The sequence below is a fragment of the Procambarus clarkii genome, chromosome 50 (genome assembly GCF_040958095.1).
Source record: "Procambarus clarkii isolate CNS0578487 chromosome 50, FALCON_Pclarkii_2.0, whole genome shotgun sequence".
Lineage (NCBI taxonomy): Eukaryota > Metazoa > Arthropoda > Malacostraca > Decapoda > Cambaridae > Procambarus > Procambarus clarkii.
In genome coordinates this window covers 29,320,192-29,341,752 of record NC_091199.1, presented here as the reverse complement: position 1 = coordinate 29,341,752, position 21,561 = coordinate 29,320,192, and the positions used below count along the sequence as shown (strand labels likewise).

The window sequence follows — 21,561 nt, the reverse complement described above, 5'->3', positions numbered from 1 at the left end:
GGAGGTCTATATTACCGTCTGTGACAGTTGATGGAGGGCTATATTTCCCTCTGTGACAGGGACGGATGGCTATATTACCCTCTGTGACAGGTACTGAGGACTTTATTACCCTCTGTGACAGGGACGGAGGACTATATTACTATCTGTGACAGTAACGGTAAGCTGTATTACCCTTTATGACAGGAATGGAGCGCTATATTACCCTCTGTGATAGGGACGGAGGGCTATATTACCATTTGTGATGGGGAAGGAGGGCTATATTACCATCTGTGACAGGGACCGAGGGCTATATTACCTTCTGTGACAGAACTACTAAACTCAACTAATGAGGTGGTAGAGGTACTTGGAATTAAGGTAGAGAAACTAAACCAAATTATAATTATAATATATAAACCGCCAGATACAACGTTTGAGGAACTCACAGAGCAGATGCACGAAATAAAGAACATACTTGATAACCTAGCAAACCCAGCTCCAGATATTATCTTCCTTGGAGATTTCAATTTACCAAGTTTAAGATGGAGAATGGCAAACACAAATATCATAGCAGGGAATGACCCGGGAAATAACCAACCACAGGTCAGAGAACTTTTGCGATTCGGTGACAAATTCTCGCTCAATCAACAGATTACAGAACCAACTAGGTCCGAAAGCACACTAGACTTGTTATTCACAAACAATGATGAACTAATCAGAGACATAACAATCTCAGATACTTCATACTCAGACCACAAGCTCATGGAAGTGCGAACTAGCATAAATAACGGTAGTAGGTCTAAGAGACCTAACATGCGAGAAGGAATATTCAATCAATTGAATTTCAACAATAAGAGGATTTACTGGGAAAAAATAATTGTAGACCTTGTAACCATTCAATGGGAGACGGTCTTAAGCGACAAAACTCCCACACAGGGAATAGCTCAACTGACAGCTGAATCTTACAAGGTCTGCTTGAAGCACGTGCCTGTGAGGAGAGGCAGAAAGAGGACCACTCTAGAAAGAGAACGCAGACGACTGTACAGGAGAAGGAAAAAAATTAAGGAAATGCTTCGGCAGACACAACTATCACAAGCAAGGAAAATAAGCCTGAGCAGGGAGATCGAAGAAATAAAACAAACGTTGAAGCGTTCATATGATTCTGAGGAAATGGAATTGGAACAGAAAACTATACTAGAGATAGGGAAAAATCAGAAATATTTTTTTCACATTTGCAAAATCCAAATCCAAAACCTCGACCAGTATTGGACCGTTAATTACAAATGATGGTACGTACACAGAGGACAACAAAGAGATTAGTGAAATTCTAAGAAGCCAGTATGAGGCTACGTATAGCACACCAATAAACAACATGAGAGTTGATGACCCAGACAGCTTCTGTATGAATGACATTCAAGCAGCAGATAATATAACGGATATTACCACAAACTCGGAAGACTTTGAAAGAGAAATTGACAATATGCCTATGCACTCACCTCCTATGCCTGATTCATGGAATTCAATATTCATAAAGAAATGTAAAGTACCAGTAGCGAGAGCACTCAGCGTAATATGAAGAAAGAACCTGGATACAGGGGAGATACCAGCAGCACTTAAATCTGCAGATATAGCTCCGTTGCACAAGGGGGGAGTAAAGCCTTGGCAAAAAATATAGGCCAGTTGCACTAACATCACACATAATAAAAGTGTTTGAAAGAGTGATTAGGAATCAAATTTCTAGTTTATGGAAAACAATGAATTGCACAATCCAGGACAACATGGATTTAGAGCGTGAAGATCCTGTCTGTCACAGTCACTCAACCACTATGACAAAATCACAGAAGCCCTTGAAGAAAAGCAAAATGCAGATGTATTCACACTCTTAGCAAAGGCGTTCGACAAATGTTACCATGGAGTGATAGCTCACAAAATGAGGTCAATGGGAATAACTGGAAAAGTAGAACGCTGGATACTCAATTTCCTGTCGAACACAACACAAAGAGTAACAGTCAATCAGATAAAATCGAGACCAAGCGATGTTAAAAGCTCTGCACCTCAAGGTACAGTCCTTGCATCGCTACTGTTCCTTATTCTCATATCTGATATAGACAAAAATACACGTCACAGCTTCGTGTCGTCCTTTGCAGATGACACAAAAATCAGCATGAAAATTACCTCTACTGAAGACATTGAAAAACTACGAGCAGATGTCAACAAAGTTTTCGATTGGGCAGCAGAAAATAACATGATGTGTAACAGTGATAAATTTCAGGTATTCAGGTACGGCAAAAATGAGGATCTGAAACAAAATACAGGGTACAAAACACAATCGAATCTTCCCATAGTAGAAAAACAGCATATCAAGGATTTGGGAATAACGATGTCCGACGATCTAACGTTTAGGGAGCATAACCAAGCAAATATCGCGTCAGCGAGAAAAATTATCGGATGGATTACGAGAACTTTCAAATCAAGGGATCCCATCACAATGGTTGTACTCCTCAAGTCACTTGTGTTGTTGTGTCTCGAGTACTGCTCAGTACTCACTTCCCCCTCCAGAGCAGGAGAGATTGCTGAAATAGAGGGAATACAGAGAACATATACGGCAGGTATAGACGAGATAAAACACCTAAATTATTGGGATCGTCTCAAAGCTCTCCAAATGTACTCTCTATAAAGGAGGCGAGAGAGATACCAAATAATATACACATGGAAAATACTGGAGGGCCAGGTCCCAAATCTACACAGTAAAATAACAACGTACTGGAGTGAACGATAAGAAAGAAAATGCAAGATTGAACCAGTGAAGAACAGAGGTGCCATAGGCACAATCAGAGAGCACTGTATACACATCAGAGGTCCGCGGTTGTTCAACGTCCTCCCAGCGACTATAAGAAATATTGCCGGAACCACCGTGGACATCTTCAAGAGAAAACTGGACTGTTTTCTAAGAGAAGTTCCGGATCAGCCGGGCTGTGGTGGGTATGTGGCCCTGCTGGCCGCTCCAAGCAACAGCCTGATGGACCAAACTCTCACAAGTCGAGTCTAGCCTCGGGCCGGGCTTGGGGAGTAGAAGAACTCCCAGAACCCCATCAAGCAGGGACGGAGGACTATATTACCATCTGTGACAGGAACAGTCAACTATATTACCCTTTGTGACAGGAATGGAGCGCTATATTACCCTCTGTGATAGGGATAGAGGGCAATATTACCATATGTGATGGGGAAGTAGGACAATATTACCATCTGTGATAGGGACGAAGGGCTATATCACCATCTGTGACAGGGACGGAGGACTATATTACCATCTGTGACAGGGACGGAGGGCTATATTACCATCTGTGACAGGGAGAGAGGACTATATTACCATCTGTGACAGGGGACGGAGGGCTATATTACCCTCTGTGACAGGGACGGAGGGCTATATTACAATCTGTGACAGGGATGGAGGACTATATTACCATCTGTGACAGGGACGGAAGACCATATTACCATCTGTGACAGGGACGGAGGACTATATTACCATCTGTTACAGGAACGGTCAGCATTTTTACCATCTGTGACAGGGACGGAAGGGTATATTATCTTCTGTGATAGGGACGGAAAGCTATATTACCCTCTGTGTCAGGGACGGAGGGCTATTTTAAAATCTGTGACAGGGAAGGAGGACTATATTACCATCTGTGACAGGGACGGAGGACTATATTACCATCTGTGACAGGGGACGGAAGGTTATATTACCCTCTGTGTCAGGGACGGAGGGCTATTTTACAATCTGTGACATGGACGGAGGGCTATATTACAATCTGTGACAGGGACGGAGGACCATATTACCATCTGTGTCAGGGACGGAGGACTATATTACCATCTGTGACAGGAACGGTCAGCATTTTTACCATCTGTGACAGGGACGGAGGACTATATTACTATCTGCGACAGGGACGGCGGGCTATATTACCATCTGTAACAGGGATGGAGGGCTATATTACCATCTGTGACAGGGACGGAGGCCTACATTACCATCTGTGACTGGGACGGAGGATTATATTTCTATCTGTGACAGGAACGGAGGGTTATATTACCATCTGTGACAGGGACGGAGGACTATATTACTATCTGTGACAGGGACGGCGGGCTATATTACCATCTGTGACAGGGACGGAGGGATATATTACCATCTGTGACAGGGACGGCGGGCTATATTGCCATCTGTGACAGGGACGGAGGGATATATTACTATCTGTGACAGGGACGGAGGGCTATATTACCATCTGCGACAGGGACGGAGGGCTATATTACCATCTGTGACAGGGACGGAGGGATATATTACCATCTGTGACAGGGACGGGGGGATATATTACTATCTGTGACAGGGACGGAGGGATATATTACCATCTGCGACAGGGACGGAAGGCTATATTACCATCTGTGACAGGGACGGAGGCGGCGCACCAGCTTACGCAGCCCTCGCCTCAGACAGTGCGTCTGGCCGCCACCAATAAGAATCTACCGGGAGGGAAGTCATTGCCCATCGAACCCCGCTGGGCGCTCTGGTCCACCTTTAGCGTCGCCAACGAGAGTACCGGGTGAGTCTTGCTCCTTCTCTCTGTTGTTACTGTTGCTGCTGCTGTTGTTACTGTTGCTGCTGTTGTTACTGTTGCTGCTGTTGTTACTGTTGCTGCTGGTGTTACTGTTGCTGCTGCTGTTGTTACTGTTGCTGCTGTTGTTACTGTTGCTGCTGTTGTTACTGTTGCTGCTGGTGTTACTGTTGCTGCTGCTGTTGTTACTGTTGCTGCTGTTGTTATTGTTGCTGATGTTGTTACTGTTGCTGCTGTTGTTACTGTTGCTGCTGTTGTTACTGTTGCTGCTGCTGTTATTATTGTTGCTGCTGCTTTTGTTACTGTTGCTACTGTTGCTGCTGTTGTTACTGTTGCTGCTGTTGTTACTGTTTCTGCTGCTGTTGTTATTGTTGCTGCTGTTGTTACTGTTGCTACTGTTGCTGCTGTTGTTACTGTTGCTACTGTTGCTGCTGTTGTTACTGTTGCTACTGTTGTTACTGTTGCTGCTGTTGTTACTGTTGGTGCTGCTGTTGTTGCTGTATCTGGTGTTGTTACTGTTGCTACTGTTGTTACTGTTGCTGCTGTTGTTACTGTTGCTGCTGCTATTACTGTTGCTGCTGCTGTTGTTACTGTTGCTGTTACTGTTGCTGCTGCTGTTGTTACTGTTGCTACTGTTGTTACTGTTGCTGATGTTGTTACTTTTGCTGCTATTGATACTGTTGCTTCTGTTGTTACAGTTGCTGCTGTTGTTGTTACTGTTGCTGCTGTTGTTACTGTTGATGCTGCTGTTGTTGCTGTAGCTGGTTTTGTTACTGTTGCTGCTGTTGTTACTGTTGCTGCTGTTGTTACTATTCCTGCTGTTGTTACTGTTGCTACTGTTGTTACTATTGCTGCTGTTGTTACTGTTGCTGCTGTATTTACTGTTGGTGGTGCTGTTGGTACTGTTGCTGCTCGTGTTGTTACTGTTGCTGCTGTTGTTACTGTTGTTGATGTTGTTACTGTTGCTGCTGTTGTTACTGTTGCTGCTGTGTTTACTGTTGGTGGTGCTGTTGGTACTGTTGCTGCATTTACTGATGCTGCTGTATTTACTGTTAGTGGTGCTGTTGGTACTGTTGCTGCTGTTGGTACTGTTGCTACTGTTACTGATGCTGCTGTATTTACTGTTGGTGGTGCTGTTGGTACTGTTGCTGCTGCTGTTGTTACTGTTGCTGCTGCTGTTGTTACTGTTGCTGCTGCTGTTGTTACTGCTGATGCTGCTGTTGTTACTGTTGCTGGTGCTGTTGCTGCTGTTGTTACTGTTGTTGCTGTTGTTACTGTTAATGCTGTTGTTTCTGTTGCTGCTGCTGTTACTGTTGCTGCTGTTGTTACTGTTGTTGCTGTTGTTACTGTTGATGCTGTTGTTTCTGTTGCTGCTGTTGTTACTATTGCTGCTGTTGTTACTGTTGCTACTGTTGTTACTGTTGCTGCTGCTATTGTTACTGTTGCTGCTGTTGTTTCTGTTGCTGCTGTTATTTCTGTTGGTGCAGTTGTTTCTGTTGCTGCTGTTGTTACTGTTGCTGCTGCGGCTGTTGTTACTGTTTCTCTTGGTGTTACTGTTGCTGCTGTTGTTACTGTTGCTCCTGTTGTTACTGCTGGTGGTGCTGCATTTGTTGCTGTTTTTACTGTGGCTGCTGCTGTTCTTTCTGTTTCTGCTGTTGGTTCTGTTGCTGGTGCTGCATTTGGTGCTGCTGTTGTTACTGTTGCTGGTGCTGTTGTTAATATTGTTGCTGCTGTTGTTACTGTTGTTGATACTGTTGCTGCTCTTGTGACAACATCACCACCAGCACCAGCAACAGTAACACTAGCAGCAACAGTAACAACAGCATCAGCACGAACAACAGTAGCACCACCATCAATAACAACAGCAGCACCAGTAACAGAAGCAGCAACAATAACAACAGCAGCAAAAGCAACAGTAACAAAAGCAGCATCAACAACAGTAACAACAAATACAGCAGCTGTTGGTACTTTTTCTGGTGCTGCTGTTGTTACTGTTGCAGGTGCAGATATTGTTACTGTTGGTGGCGCTACTGTTCTTTCTGTTGTTTTTGGTGCTGTTGTTATTGTTGCTGGTCGTGTTACTTTTGGTGGTGCTGCTGTTATTACTGTTGCTGCTGTTGTTACTTTTGCTGCTGAAGTTACTGTTGTTGCTGTTGTTATTGTTGCTGCTGTTGTTATTATTGCTGCTGTTGATACTGTTGCTGTTGTTTTTACTGTTGCTGATTTTTTACTGTTGCTGGTGTAGTTACTGTTGCTTGTGCTGCTGTTGTTACTGTTGCTGCTGTTGTTACTGTTGGTACTGTTAGTACTGTTCGTGAAGCTGCTGTTGTTACGGTTGTTGGGACTTCTGTTTTTGTTACTGTTGCTCTCGTGCTGTTGTTACTGTTAGTACTGATGTTACTGTTGCTTCTGTTGTTACTGTTGCTCGTTCTGCTGTTGTTACTGATTGTGGTGTGCTGTTGATACTGTTTTGTTGCTGCTGTTGTTACTGTTGCTGGTGCTGTTATTTGTACAGTTGGTACTGTTGCTGCTGTTGTTACTGTTGCTGGTGCTAATGCTGTGGTTTTTCTTTCTGTTTGCTATTGGTGGTGCTGTTGTTGTTACTGTTGCTGGTGCTGCTGTTAATACTATTGTTGGTGCTGCTGTTGTTGCTGGTACTGTTTTGTTACTGTTGCTGGTGCTGCTGTTGTTACTGTTGCTGGTGTTTCTGTTGTTACTGTTGTTGTTTCTGTGGTTGCTGCAGTTGTTACTGTTGCTGCGGCTGTTACTATTAGTGGTGCTGCTGTTGTTACTGTTACTGCTGTTGTTACTGTTGCTGCTGTTGTTACTGTTGCTGCTGTTTTTACTGTTGCTGGAGCTCCTGTTGTTACTGTTGCAGGTGCTGCATTTAGTTCTGTTGTTGGTGCTGCTTTTGTTACTGTTGCTGCTATTGTTACTGTTGCTCTTTTTACTGTTGTTGCTGTTGTTGCTGTTGCTGCTGTTGTTGCTGTTGCTGCTGTATTTTCTGTTGTTGGTGCTGCTGTTATTATTGTTGCTGGAGCTCCTGTTGTTACTGTTGCTGGTGATGCAGTTGGTTCTGTTACTGGTGCTGCTTTTGTTACTCATTCTGGTGCAGCTGTTGTTACTGTTGCTGCTGTTGTTACTGTTGCTGGTGTTGCTGTTGTTACTGTTGGTGATGCTGCTGTAGTTTCTGTTGTTGCTACTGTTGGTGGTTCTGTTGTTACTGTTTCTGTTGTTGTTACTGTTCGTCGTACTGCTGTTGTTACTGACACTGTTGTTGTTATTAATGCTGCTGTTGTTCCTGTTGGTGGTGAAACTGTTGTTCATGCTGCTGCTGTTGTTACTGTTGCTTCTGCTGTTGTTACTGTCCCTGCTGTTGTTACTGTTGCTGCTGGTGTTACTGTTGCTGGAGCTGGTGCTGTTGTTACTGTTGCTGCTGGTGTTACTGTTGCTGGTGCTGGTGCTGTTGTTACTGTTGCTGCTGTGTTTACTGTTGCTGATGCTGCTGTTTTGATTGTAGTTGTTACTTCTGCTGTTGTTACTGTAGCTGCTGCTGTTGATACTGTTGCTGCTGTTGTTACTGTTCCTGCTGTTGTTACTGTTGCTGGTGCTGCAGTTGGTGCTGTTGTTGGTGCTGCTGTTGGTACTTCTTCTGGTGCTACTGTTGTTACTCTTAAGGGGGCTGCTGTTGTTATGGTTGCTGGTGCAGCTGCTGTTACTGTTGGTGGCACTGCTGTTGTTTCTGTTGTTGTTCGTGCTGTTGTTATTGTTGCTACTGTTGTTATGGTTGCTGGTGCAGCTGTTGTTTCTGTTGTTATTGGTGTTGTTGTTATTGTTGCTATTGTTGTTATTGTTGCTGGTCGTGTTACTGTTGATGGTGCTGCTGTTATTAATGTTGCTGCTGTAGTTACTGTTGTTATTGTTGCTGCTGTTAATACTGTTGCTGTTGTTTTTACTGTTGCTGTTGTTTTTACTGTTGTTGGTGTTGTTATTGTTGTTTGTACTGCTGTTGTTACTGTTGCTAGTGTTGCTGTTGTTAATATTGCTGGAGCTGCTGTTGTTACTGTTGCTGCTTTTGTTACTGTTGCTGCTGTTCTTACTGTTGGTACTGTTGTTACTGTTCGTGGAGCTGCTGTTGCTACAGTTGTTGGGACTGCTGTTTTTTTTACTGTTTCTCTCGTGCTGTTGTTACTGTTCCTTCTGTTGTTACTTCTGTGGTTCTGCTGTTATTACTGTTGCTGGTGCTGCAGCTGTTGTTCTTTCTTTCTGTTTGCTATTGGTGGTGCTGTTGTTGTTACTGTTGCTGGTGCTGCTGTTAATACTATTGTTGGTGCTGCTGTTGTTGCTGGTGCTGTTCTGTTACTGTTGCTGGTGCTGCTGTTGTTACTCTTTCTGGTGCTGCTATTGTTACTGTTGCTGGTGATTCTGTTGTTACTGTTGTTGGTGCTGCTGTTGTTTCCTTTGTTGGTGCTGTTGTTACTTTTGCTGCTGTTGTTACTGTTAGTGGTGCTCCTGTTGTTACTGTTACTGCTGTTGTTACTGTTGCTACTGTTGGTGGTGCTGCTTTTGTTGCTGTTGTTGCTGTTGGTGGTGCTTCTTATGTTACTGTTGTTGGTGTAGCTGCTGCTGTTACTGTTGCTAGTGTTGTTGTTGCTGCTGTTATTACTGTTGCTGCTATTGTCACTGTTGATGTTGATACTGTTGCTGCTGTTGTTACTCTTGCTGTTTTTTTTACTGTTGCTGGAGCTCCTGTTTTTACTGTTGCTAGTGCTGCAGTTGGTTCTGTTGTTGGTGCTGCTGTTGGTACTGTTGCTGCTATTTTTACAGTTGTTACTGACACTGTTGTTGCTATTGTTGCTGCTGTTGTTACTGTTGCTGTTGTTTTTACTATTGCTGTTGTTTTTACTGTTGCTGGTGTTGTTACTGTTGCTAGTGTTGCTGTTGTTAATATTGCTAGTGCTGCTGTTGTTACTGTTGGTACTGTTGTTACTATTCGTGGAGCTGTTGTTATTACGGTTGTTGGGACTGCTGTTTTTGTTACTGTTACTCTCGTGCTGTTGTTACTGTTGCTTCTGTTGTTATTGTTGCTGGTTTTGCTGTTGTTACTGTTTGTGGTGCTGCTGTTGATACTGTTTTGGTGCTACTGTTGTTACTGTTGCTTGTGCCGCTGCTGGTGTTACTGTTGCTGGTGCCGCTGCTGTTGTTTTTCTTTCTGTTTGCTATTGGTGGTGCTGTTGTTGTTACTGTTGCTGGTGCTGCTGTTGATACTATTGTTGGTGCTGCTGTTGTTGCTGGTGCTGTTTTGTTACTGTTGCTGGTGCTACTGTTGTTACTTTTTCTGGTCCTGCTGTTGTTACTGTTGCTGGTGCTGGTGCTGTTGTTACTGTTGCTGCTGTGTTTACTGTTGCTGATGCTGCTGTTTTGATTGTAGTTGTTACTTCTGCTGTTGTTACTGTAGCTGCTGCTGTTGATACTGTTGCTGCTGTTGTTACTGTTCCTGCTGTTGTTACTGTTGCTGGTGCTGCCGTTGGTGCTGTTGTTGGTGCTGCTGTTGGTACTTCTTCTGGTGCTACTGTTGTTACTCCTAAGGGGGCTGCTGTTGTTATGGTTGCTGGTGCAGCTGCTTTTACTGTTGGTGGCACTGCTGTTGTTTCTGTTGTTGTTCGTGCTGTTGTTATTGTTGCTACTGTTGTTATGGTTGCTGGTGCAGCTGTTGTTTCTGTTGTTGTTGGTGTTGTTGGTGTTGTTGTTATTGTTGCTATTGTTGTTATTGTTGCTGGTCGTGTTACTGTTGATGGTGCTGCTGTTATTAATGTTGCTGCTGTAGTTACTGTTGTTATTGTTGCTGCTGTTAATACTGTTGCTGTTGTTTTTACTGTTGCTGTTGTTTTTACTGTTGTTGGTGTTGTTATTGTTGTTTGTACTGCTGTTGTTACTGTTGCTAGTGTTGCTGTTGTTAATATTGCTGGAGCTGCTGTTGTTACTGTTGCTGCTTTTGTTACTGTTGCTGCTGTTCTTACTGTTGGTACTGTTGTTACTGTTCGTGGAGCTGCTGTTGCTACAGTTGTTGGGACTGCTGTTTTTTTTACTGTTTCTCTCGTGCTGTTGTTACTGTTGCTTCTGTTGTTACTTCTGTGGTTCTGCTGTTGTTACTGTTTGTGGTGCTGCTGCTGATACTGTTTTGGTGCTGCTGTTATTACTGTTGCTGGTGCTGCAGCTGTTGTTCTTTCTTTCTGTTTGCTATTGGTGGTGCTGTTGTTGTTACTGTTGCTGGTGCTGCTGTTTATACTATTGTTGGTGCTGCTGTTGTTGCTGGTGCTGTTCTGTTACTGTTGCTGGTGCTGCTGTTGTTACTCTTTCTGGTGCTGCTATTGTTACTGTTGCTGGTGATTCTGTTGTTACTGTTGTTGGTGCTGCTGTTGTGTCCTTTGTTGGTGCTGTTGTTACTTTTGCTGCTGTTGTTACTGTTAGTGGTGCTCCTGTTGTTACTGTTACTGCTGTTGTTACTGTTGCTACTGTTGGTGGTGCTGCTTTTGTTGCTGTTGTTGCTGTTGGTGGTGCTTCTTATGTTACTGTTGTTGGTGTAGCTGCTGCTGTTACTGTTGCTAGTGTTGCTGTTGCTGCTGTTATTACTGTTGTTGCTTTGTTACTGTTGCTGCTATTGTCACTGTTGATGTTGATACTGTTGCTGCTGTTGTTACTCTTGCTGTTTTTTTTACTGTTGCTGGAGCTCCTGTTTTTACTGTTGCTAGTGCTGCAGTTGGTTCTGTTGTTGGTGCTGCTGTTGGTACTGTTGCTGCTATTTTTACAGTTGTTACTGACACTGTTGTTGCTATTGTTGCTGCTGTTGTTACTGTTGCTGTTGTTTTTACTATTGCTGTTGTTTTTACTGTTGCTGGTGTTGTTACTGTTGCTAGTGTTGCTGTTGTTAATATTGCTAGTGCTGCTGTTGTTACTGTTGTTACTGTTGGTACTGTTGTTACTGTTCGTGGAGCTATTGTTATTATGGTTGTAGGGACTGCTGTTTTTGTTACTGTTACTCTCGTGCTGTTGTTACTGTTGCTTCTGTTGTTATTGTTGCTGGTTTTGCTGTTGTTACTGTTTGTGGTGCTGCTGTTGATACTGTTTTGGTGCTACTGTTGTTACTGTTGCTGGTGCCGCTGCTGGTGTTACTGTTGCTGGTGCCGCTGCTGTTGTTTTTCTTTCTGTTTGCTATTGGTGGTGCTGTTGTTGTTACTGTTGCTGGTGCTGCTGGTGATACTATTGTTGGTGCTGCTGTTGTTGCTGGTGCTGTTTTGTTACTGTTGCTGGTGCTACTGTTGTTACTTTTTCTGGTCCTGCTGTTGTTACTGTTGCTGTTGTTTTTCTTTCTGTTTGCTATTGGTGGTGCTGTTGTTGTTACTGTTGTTGTTACTGTTGCTGGTATTTCTGTTGTTTCTGTTGTTGGTGCAGTTGTTATTGTTGCTGCTGTTGTTACTGTTGGTGGTCCTGCTTTTGTTGCTGTTGCTGCTGCTGTTGTTACTGTTCGTGGTGCTGCTTATGTTACTTTTGTTGGTGTTGCTGCTGTTGTTACTGTTGCTAGTGCTGCTGTTGATACTGTTGCTGGTGCTGCTATTGTTACTGTTGTTGCTTTGTTACTGTTGCTGCTGTTGTTACTCTTGGTTCTGCTGCTGTGGTTACTGTTGTTGGTGCTTCTGCCGTTGTTTCTGTTGCTACAGTTGTAGTTACTGTTGCTGCTGCTGTTGTTACTGTTACTGATGGTGATACTGTTGCTGCTGCAGCTGTTGTTTTTCTTGCTGGTGCTGCTACTGTTGTTGTTGTTGCTGGTACTGCTGTTATTACTGGTGATGCTGTTGTTACTGCTGCTGCTGTTGTTAATGCTGGAGGTGCTGCTGTTGTTATTGTTGCTGCTGTTGATATTGTTGCTGCTGTTGTTACTGTTCCTGCTCTTGTTATTGTTGATTCTGCTGTTACTGTTGTTGCTATTGTTAATGTTTCCGCTGTTGTTATTGTTGCTGATGTTGTACTGTTGCTGCTGTTGTTATTATTGCTGCTGTAGTTATTATTGCTGCTGCTGTTACTGTTGCTGATGTTGTTACTGTTACTGTTGTTACTATTACTGGTGCTACTGTTGTTACTGTTGCTGCTGTTGTTATTTTGGGTGTTGTTGTTTTTGTTGCTGCTGTTGTTACTGTTGCTGCTATTGTTACTGTTGATGCTGTTGTTACTGTTGCTGGTGCTGCTGTTGTTACTGTTGCAGGTGCTGCTGTTGTTACTGTTCCTGGTACTGCTGTTGATACTGTTGCTGCTGTTGTTACTGTTGCTGCTGCTGTTTTTACTGTTATTGCTGCTGCTGTTGTTACTGTTGCTGCTGCTGGTGTAACTTTTGCTACTGTTATTACTGTTTCTTTTGCTACTGTTGCTGATGTTGTTACTGTTACTGTTGTTGTTACTGTTGCTAGTGTTGTTACTTATGTTTGTGCTGCTCTTGTTACTGTTACTGGTGCTACTGTTGTTACTGTTGCTGCTGTTGTTATTTTTGGTGCTGTTGTTTTTGTTGCTGCTGTTGTTACTGTTGATGCTGTTGTTACTGTTGCTGGTGCTGCTGTTGTTACTGTTGCAGGTGCTGCTGTTGTTACTGTTCCTGGTACTGCTGTTGATACTGTTGCTGCTGTTGTTACTGTTGCTGCTGCTGTTTTTACTGTTATTGCTGCTGCTGTTGTTACTGTTGCTGCTGCTGGTGTTACTTTTGCTACTGTTATTACTGTTTCTTTTGCTACTGTTGCTGATGTTGTTACTGTTACTGTTGTTGTTACTGTTGCTAGTGTTGTTACTTATGTTTGTGCTGCTCTTGTTACTGTTACTGGTGCTACTGTTGTTACTGTTGCTGCTGTTGTTATTTTTGGTGCTGTTGTTTTTGTTGCTGTTGTTGTTACTGTTGATGCAGTTGTTATTGTTGCTGGTGCTGCTGTTGTTACTGTTGCTGGTACTGATGTTGATACTGTTGCTGCTGTTGTTACTCAAACCACCCTCCACCATCTCCACCCACACCACCCTCCACCATCTCCACCCACACCACCCTCCACCACCACCACCCACACCACCCTCCACCACCACCCTCCACCACCACCCTCCACCACCACCACCCACACCACCCTCCACCACCACCACCCACACCACCCTCCACCACCACCACCCACACCAACCTCCTTCACCACCCACACCAACCCTCCACCACCACCCTCCACCATCACCACCCACACCACCCTCCACCACCACCACCCACACCACCCTCCACCACCACCACCCACACCAACCTCCACCATCACCACCAACACCACCCTCCACCACCACCCTCCACCACCACCACCCACACCACCCCTCCACCACCACCCACACCACCCTCCACCATCACCACCCACACCACCCTCCACCATCACCACCCACACCACCCTCCACCACCACCACCCACACCACCCCTCCATCACCACCACCCACACCACCCCTCCACCACCACCACCCACACCACCCTCCACCATCACCACCCACACCACCCTCCACCACCACCACCCACACCACCCCTCCACCATCACCACCCACACCACCCTCCACCACCAGCACCCACACCACCCTCCACCATCGCCTTCCACACCACCCTCCACCACCACCACCCACACCACCCCTCCACCACCACCACCCACACCACCCCTCCACCACCACCACCCACACCACCCTCCACCATCACCACCCACACCACCCTCCACCATCACCACCCACACCACCCTCCACCACCACCACCCACACCACCCTCCACCACCACCACCCACACCACCCCTCCACCACCACTACCAACACCACCCCTCCACCACCACCAACACCACCCTCCACCACCACCCACACCACCCTCCACCACCACCACCCACACCACCCTCCACCACCACCACCCACACCACCCCTCCACCACCACCACCCACACCACCCTCCAACACCACCCACACCACCCTCCACCATCACCACCCACACCACCCTACACCATCACCACCCACACCACCCTCCACCACCAGCACTCACACCACCCTCCACCACCAACACCCACACCACCCCTCCACCACCACCACCCACACCACCCTCCACCACCACCACCCACACCACCCCTCCACCACCACCACCCACACCACCCTCCATCACCATCACCCACACCACCCCTCCACCACCACCACCCACACCACCCCTCCACCACCACCACCCACACCACCCTCCACCATCGTCACCTACACCACCCCTCCACCACCACCAACCACTCCACCCCTCTACCATCACCACCCACACCACCCTCCACCATCACCACCCACACCACCTCCACCACCACCACCCACACCACCCTCCACCACCACCACCCACACCACCCTCCACCATCACCACCAACACCACCCCTCCACCATCACCACCCACACCACCCCTCCACCACCACCAACCACTCCACCCCTCCACAACCACCACCCACACCACCCTCCACCACCACCACCCACACCACCCTCCACCACCACCACCCACACCATCCTCTACCATCACCACCCACACCACCCTCCATCACCACCACCCACTCCACCCCTCCACCACCACCACCCATACCACCCTCCACCACCACCACCCACACCACCCCTCCACCACCACCACCCACACCACCCTCCACAACCACCACCCACACCACCCCTCCACCACCACCACCCACACCACCCTCCACCACCACCACCCACACCACCCTCCACCACCACAACCCACACCACCCTCCACCATCACCACCCACACCACCCTCCACCACCACCACCCACACCACCCCTCCACCCTTTCACCACCGCCACCCACACCACCCTCCACCACCACCCACACCACCCCTCCACCACCACCACCCACACCACCCTCCACCACCACCACCCACACCACCCTCCACCACCACCACCCACACCACCCTCTACCATCACCACCCACACCACCCTACACCACCACCACCCACACCACCACTCCCCCACCGCCACCCACACCACCCTCCACCATCACTACCCACACCACCCTCCACCACCACCACCCACACCACCCCTCCACCCTTTCACCACCGCCACCCACACCACCCTCCACCACCACCCACACCACCCCTCCACCACCACCACCCACACCACCCTCCACCACCACCACCCACACCACCCTCCACCACCACCACCCACACCACCCTCTACCATCACCACCCACACCACCCTACACCACCACCACCCACACCACCCCTCCACCACCACCACCCACACCACCCTCCAACACCACCCACACCACCCTCCACCATCACCACCCACACCACCCTACACCATCACCACCCACACCACCCTCCACCACCACCACTCACACCACCCTCCACCACCAACACCCACACCACCCCTCCACCACCACCACCCACACCACCCTCCACCACCACCACCCACACCACCCCTCCACCACCACCACCCACACCACCCTCCACCACCATCACCCACACCACCCCTCCACCACCACCACCCACACCACCCCTTCACCACCACCACCCACACCACCCTCCACCATCGTCACCTACACCACCCCTCCACCACCACCAACCACTCCACCCCTCTACCATCACCACCCACACCACCCTCCACCATCACCACCCACACCACCTCCACCACCACCACCCACACCACCCTCCACCACCACCACCCACACCACCCTCCACCATCACCACCAACACCACCCCTCCACCATCACCACCCACACCACCCCTCCACCACCACCAACCACTCCACCCCTCCACAACCACCACCCACACCACCCTCCACCACCACCACCCACACCACCCTCCACCACCACCACCCACACCATCCTCTACCATCACCACCCACACCACCCTCCATCACCACCACCCACTCCACCCCTCCACCACCACCACCCATACCACCCTCCACCACCACCACCCACACCACCCCTCCACCACCACCACCCACACCACCCTCCACAACCACCACCCACACCACCCCTCCACCACCACCACCCACACCACCCTCCAACACCACCCACACCACCCTCCACCATCACCACCCACACCACCCTACACCATCACCACCCACACCACCCTCCACCACCACCACTCACACCACCCTCCACCACCAACACCCACACCACCCCTCCACCACCACCACCCACACCACCCTCCACCACCACCACCCACACCACCCCTCCACCACCACCACCCACACCACCCTCCACCACCATCACCCACACCACCCCTCCACCACCACCACCCACACCACCCCTCCACCACCACCACCCACACCACCCTCCACCATCGTCACCTACACCACCCCTCCACCACCACCAACCACTCCACCCCTCTACCATCACCACCCACACCACCCTCCACCATCACCACCCACACCACCTCCACCACCACCACCCACACCACCCTCCACCACCACCACCCACACCACCCTCCACCATCACCACCAACACCACCCCTCCACCATCACCACCCACACCACCCCTCCACCACCACCAACCACTCCACCCCTCCACAACCACCACCCACACCACCCTCCACCACCACCACCCACACCACCCTCCACCACCACCACCCACACCATCCTCTACCATCACCACCCACACCACCCTCCATCACCACCACCCACTCCACCCCTCCACCACCACCACCCATACCACCCTCCACCACCACCACCCACACCACCCCTCCACCACCACCACCCACACTACCCTCCACAACCACCACCCACACCACCCCTCCACCACCACCACCCACACCACCCTCCACCACCACCACCCACACCACCCTCCACCACCACAACCCACACCACCCTCCACCATCACCACCCACACCACCCTCCACCACCACCACCCACACCACCCCTCCACCCTTTCACCACCGCCACCCACACCACCCTCCACCACCACCCACACCACCCCTCCACCACCACCACCCACACCACCCTCTACCACCACCACCCACACCACCCTCCACCACCACCACCCACACCACCCTCTACCATCACCACCCACACCACCCTACACCACCACCACCCACACCACCCCTCCACCACCGCCACCCACACCACCCTCCACCATCACTACCCACACCACCCTCCACCACCACCACCCACACCACCCCTCCACCCTTCACCACCGCCACCCACACCACCCTCCACCACCACCCACACCACCCCTCCACCACCACCACCCACACCACCCTCCACCACCACCACCCACACCACCCTCCACCACCACCACCCACACCACCCTCTACCATCACCACCCACACCACCCTACACCACCACCACCCACACCACCCCTCCACCACCACCACCCACACCACCCTCCAACACCACCCACACCACCCTCCACCATCACCACCCACACCACCCTACACCATCACCACCCACACCACCCTCCACCACCACCACTCACACCACCCTCCACCACCAACACCCAAACCACCCCTCCACCACCACCACCCACACCACCCTCCACCACCACCACCCACACCACCCCTCCACCACCACCACCCACACCACCCTCCACCACCATCACCCACACCACCCCTCCACCACCACCACCCACACCACCCCTCCACCACCACCACCCACACCACCCTCCACCATCGTCACCTACACCACCCCTCCACCACCACCAACCACTCCACCCCTCTACCATCACCACCCACACCACCCTCCACCATCACCACCCACACCACCTCCACCACCACCACCCACACCACCCTCCACCACCACCACCCACACCACCCTCCACCATCACCACCAACACCACCCCTCCACCATCACCACCCACACCACCCCTCCACCACCACCAACCACTCCACCCCTCCACAACCACCACCCACACCACCCTCCACCACCACCACCCACACCACCCTCCACCACCACCACCCACACCATCCTGTACCATCACCACCCACACCACCCTCCATCACCACCACCCACTCCACCCCTCCACCACCACCACCCATACCACCCTCCACCACCACCACCCACACCACCCCTCCACCACCACCACCCACACCACCCTCCACAACCACCACCCACACCACCCCTCCACCACCACCACCCACACCACCCTCCACCACAACCACCCACACCACCCTCCACCACCACAACCCACACCACCCTCCACCATCACCACCCACACCACCCTCCACCACCACCACCCACACCACCCCTCCACCCTTTCACCACCGCCACCCACACCACCCTCCACCACCACCCACACCACCCCTCCACCACCACCACCCACACCACCCTACACCACCACCACCCACACCACCCCTCTACCACCGCCACCCACACCACCCTCCACCATCACTACCCACACCACCCTCCACCACCACCACCCACACCACCCCTCCACCCTTTCACCACCGCCACCCACACCACCCTCCACCACCACCCACACCACCCCTCCACCACCACCACCCACACCACCCTCCACCACCACCACCCACACCACCCTCCACCACCACCACCCACACCACCCTCTACCATCACCACCCACACCACCCTACACCACCACCACCCACACCACCCCTCCACCACCGCCACCCACACCACCCTCCACCACCACCCACACCACCCCTCCTCCACCACCACCCACACCACCCCTCCACCACCACCACCCACACCACCCTCCACCACCACCACCCACACCACCCTCCACCACCACCACCCACACCACCCTCCACCACCACCACCCACACCACCCTCCACCACCACCACCCACACCACCCTCCACTATCACCACCCACACCACCCTCCACCACCACCACCCACACCACCCCTCCACCACCGCCACCCACACCACCCTCCACCATCACCCACACCACCCCTCCACCACCACCACCGACACTACCCTCCACCACCACCACCCACACCACCCTCCACCACCACCACCCACACCACCCTCCACCACCACCACCTACACCACCCTCTACCATCACCACCCACACCACCCTACACCACCACCACCCACTCCACCCCTCCACCACCACCACCCACACCACCCTCCACCACCACCACCCACACCACCCTCCACCACCACCACCCACACCACCCTCCACCACCACCACCCACACCACCCCTCCACCACCACCACCCACAACACCCTCCACCACCACCACCCACACCACCCTCCACCACCACCCCCCACACCACCCTTCCACCACCACCACCCACACCACCCCTCCACCACCACCACCCACACCACCCCTCCACCACCACCACCCACACCACCCTCCACTATCACCACCCACACCACCCCTCCACCATCACCACCCACACCACCCTCCACCACCACCACCACCCACACCACCCTCCACCACCACCACCCACACCACCCTCCACCACCACCACCTACACCACCCTCCACCACCACCACCCACACCACCCTCCACTATCACCACCCACACCACCCTCCACCACCACCACCCACACCACCCCTCCACCACCGCCACCCACACCACCCTCCACCACCACCCACACCACCCCTCCACCACCACCACCGACACTACCCTCCACCACCACCACCCACACCACCCTCCACCACCACCACCCACACCACCCTCCACCACCACCACCCACACCACCCTCTACCATCACCACCCACTCCACCCTACACCACCACCACCCACTCCACCCCTCCACCACCACCACCCACACCACCCTCCACCACCACCACCCACACCACCCTCCACCACCACCACCCACACCACCCTCCACCACCACCACCCACACCACCCCTCCACCACCACCACCCACAACACCCTCCACCACCACCACCCACACCACCCTCCACCACCACCCCCCACACCACCCTTCCACCACCACCACCCACACCACCCCTCCACCACCACCACCCACACCACCCCTCCACCACCACCACCCACACCACCCTCCACTATCACCACCCACACCACCCCTCCACCATCACCACCCACACCACCCTCCACCACTATCACCCACACCACCCCTCCACCATCACCACCCACACCACCCTCCACCACCATCACCCACACCACCCTCCACCACCACCACCCACACCACCCCTCCACCACCGCCACCCACACCACCCCTCCACCACCACCACCCACACCACCCTCCACCACCACCACCCACACCACCCTCCATCACCACCACCCACACCACCCCTCCACCACCACCACCCACAACACCCCTCCACCACCACCACCCACACCACCCCTCCACCACCACCGCCCACACCACCCTCCACCATCACCACCCACACCACCCTCCACCACCACCACCCACACCACCACACCACCATCACCACCCACACCACCCTCCACCATCACCACCCACACCACCCTCCACCACCACCACCCACACCACACCTCCACCATCACCACCCACACCACACCTCCACCATCACCACCCACACCACCCTCCACCACCATCACCCACACCACCCTCCACCACCACCACCCACACCACCCCTCCACCACCGCCACCCACACCACCACTACCACCACCCACACCACCCCTCCACCACCACCACCCACACCACCCTCCACCACCACCACCCACACCACCCTCCACCACCACCACCCACACCACCCTCTATTACCACCACCCACACCACCCTCCACCACTACCCTCCACCACCATCACCCACACCACCACCCCGCCATCACCACCCACACCACCCTCCACCACCACCACCCACACCACCACCCACACTACTCCTACCATCTCCTACCATGGACCAGGTACCAGCTGCTGGTGGACGGGTACCAGGAAGAGAGTACCATGGGGGACGTCCTTGTACGGCACGAGGACCTCAGTGGGATGAAGTTCTCCACCCTGGACAGAGACAATGATGATCACTCGTCAAGTAAGTTTGGTCTTCACAGATGACGTCTTGGGGCGAGGATATTGTCCGTATTGTCCGC

At 51.6% G+C, this 21,561-nt stretch overlaps 1 long non-coding RNA gene across 1 annotated transcript in view; it reads left to right on the top strand.

Annotated features, from left to right (window-relative positions):
* The window catches only part of LOC138351541 (uncharacterized), a 69,684-nt gene extending 48,181 nt beyond the window's left edge, over nt 1-21,503 (top strand). The window contains exons 2-3 of the long non-coding RNA XR_011222497.1: nt 4,412-4,562; nt 21,379-21,503. This is a non-coding gene — a long non-coding RNA (uncharacterized lncRNA). The remainder of the gene's footprint in view (nt 1-4,411; nt 4,563-21,378) is intronic.
* Nucleotides 21,504-21,561: the final 58 nt, after the last annotated feature.